This window comes from Cebus imitator, unplaced genomic scaffold (genome assembly GCF_001604975.1).
Source record: "Cebus imitator isolate Cc_AM_T3 unplaced genomic scaffold, Cebus_imitator-1.0 Scaffold0, whole genome shotgun sequence".
Lineage (NCBI taxonomy): Eukaryota > Metazoa > Chordata > Mammalia > Primates > Cebidae > Cebus > Cebus imitator.
This window is the reverse complement of record NW_016107315.1, coordinates 4,353,363-4,355,912: the sequence shown is the minus strand read 5'-3', so window position 1 is coordinate 4,355,912 and position 2,550 is coordinate 4,353,363. Positions and strand designations below refer to the sequence as shown.

At 45.3% G+C, this 2,550-nt stretch overlaps 1 protein-coding gene across 3 annotated transcripts in view; it reads right to left on the bottom strand.

The window, feature by feature from the left end:
* Positions 1–2,550, bottom strand: part of IP6K1 (inositol hexakisphosphate kinase 1) — a 62,677-nt gene that overhangs the window by 29,399 nt on the left and 30,728 nt on the right. The window contains exon 1 of one of the 3 annotated variants that reach the window (XM_017502856.2): positions 2,518–2,535. The exons of the other annotated variants lie outside the window; for them this stretch is intronic. The gene's annotated coding sequence lies outside the window, so the exon portion shown is untranslated. Of the gene's footprint in view, positions 1–2,517; positions 2,536–2,550 lie in introns of those variants that run through there. 3 annotated transcript variants of the gene reach the window in all.

The following is a 2,550-nucleotide window of genomic DNA, read 5'->3' as shown; positions in this document are numbered from 1 at the left end:
TTTCTTTACTTCTTATCCTTTTCCCCACTGCTTATTATCCCACTCCAGCCATACTGGCCTACATGATGTTTCTCGAATACATCATGCATATATTCCCAGTTCTTTGCACTAGTCATTCCCTTTGCCTAAACATTCTTCGCCCAGATATCCACATAGCCAACTCCCTTACCACCTTCAAAAGCCTTTGATCAAATGCCTCTTTCTCAATGAAAGGTCTACTCTACCTTCCCTAGTTTAAACTGCAACCCCACCTGCACTCTCCACCCTCTTTAATTAGCTCTACTTTTTTTTTTTTTCCCATTAAGGCATTTATCCCCTTCTGGCATATTACATACTTTACTTACTGATGATGTCTACTGTTTAATTGTTATTATTATGCTGTCAGTTATATGAGTATCCTAAGTGCCCACAGTAGTACCTGGCACATGGTAGCTACACAATAAATCTGGCGGAATAAATATATGTATGTTTATGATATACATAACAGATGTATATAGTAGGGTAAATATGTAACATATGAAAAAATGTTTATGAAGGCACAAGTTCTTTTTGTTTTAAAATATTAGGATTGTAAACCAAAAAAATTTACATTTCTAATCTAAATCTAGCAAAAACCAGAACAAACGGGTTACTTGGCTTTATGAAGAACAAAATATGTTGGCCACATGACAGAATTCCAAGTCAGCAAATAAAGAGAACATAAAATTCTGTGTTCTAACTCTAAAAATATTTGATATATGAAAGAAAAATAGGTTTAGGCCACGGGTTGGAGAGACGCGAGACCTCTGTGGCCGCCAGCAATAAAGACCCTGCAATTTGGCATACTTTTGTCTTGGTGTTGACTTTCTATGCTCACTCCAGTACATTCTGGAGGTCCCACCGAGGTTTATCTTCGTCCATCACCAGACAAAAGCCGTCTCAGAGTCTCGCCCAGGCAGCAGCTCCCACCTTGGGGACCTCTAGAGGAGGCACCCCCTGAGATGTTCCAGGGCCCCAGAGTTCCGGCCCCGTGGAGGATAAGTGACTACCCGGCCGACATTCACCCGAAATTCCTCAGGGTCCCAGGAACCTCCGGAGTCCTTACAGGCGCTCCAATCTGTTCAATCTCAGACACACCAGCTCATTAAGGACACCCATCCCACCCCACTGGACCTCACAGAGCAGCCAACACACCCTTTCCAGCCAGGAGACTCTGTCCTTGTTAAAAGATTCGCCACCTCTGGCCTCACTCCCTGCTGGAAGGGACCCTACATGGTTATCCTGACCACACCCACCGCACTCAAGGTGGACGGACTAACGGCCTGGATTCATCACACCCACGTCAAGACTGCCCCACCAGAAGGACAACGGGGCATCAAACACTCATCCCCGGATTCACTAAAGCTAAAACTTGTGCACTGTTCGCGGTCACCACCCTCGCAACCCTAATCTGTGCTGTAAATCCCTATAGCAACCCCCACCTAAAACCCACCTACTATCAATGGGTCCTCACCGAGGTCTCCACTGGAGGATATGTTAGTTCCTTAACCGGGAAGGGATCTACCCTAGTCAACTTAACCCTGAAGTATATTTCCAAAGAACCCCATTACCTTCTCCCTAGGCCTCTGTGCCCTCCTGGGCCTCAACCTAAATTTCAGAACAAGTGGAGGTGTAGCTGGGTGCGGCAGTTCAGGGGCAGAGCAACAACTATCTGTGTCCAGGATCCACCCCACAAAAAAAGATAGAACTGTGGAGACTTAAATGAATTCTTTTGCCCCCACTGGGGTTGTGAAACTATCTCCACTATATCAGCGTACACCAAAAACATAGACTCCTTCATCCCTTATAACCAAGACTCTCCCCCCATCCCCATGCTACATTGGGTCTTGTAATCCACTCAAGATAGCTGTAACTACCCCAGATGGTAGATGGACAACGGGGCGAACCTGGGGTCTCAGAGTATATATGTGTGGATAGGACATGGGAAACATCTTTGCCACTCCTACTGGGACTCATGTGGCCACTGCCTCCTAAACCAACTGCTCAGGTTCATAAAATCTAGGGTAGACTCTGTAAAATTAATGATATTAAGGTCTCAATATGGGCCCTTAGAACCAACAAACAATACTAACTTGTTGGAGGAATCAATGATTTAATGCCTGTAAATTAAACAAGGGGGGAATGTGATGTGGTAAAAGCCCCATAAAACTGCATACCTCAATCATACCTTGGCTTTCTATTGAAACTGCTCTCTGTAACCCAAATGTGACAGGCAAGCAGTCCAAACCCAAACCCATGCCATCTTGGCCCCTGCGACTTGTAATAAGTAATTAAGGACTGTAATTTCCACCCATACCCAGACAATGTGTAAACAAATGCTAATCTTGACTTTTGTGAACCACTTAAGTAACAATCAGAATGTCAAAGGTCCCCTGGCCCTTGGAGCCCCTCACCCTCATCTCCGCCCACGAGGTTATTTACAGAATCCACTAGCCCTCAGAATGTCTGAAGCTCCTCACCCCCACCCCTGCCCCTTACCCTCACTCCCGAGGTGGTTTTACAGGTATAAAA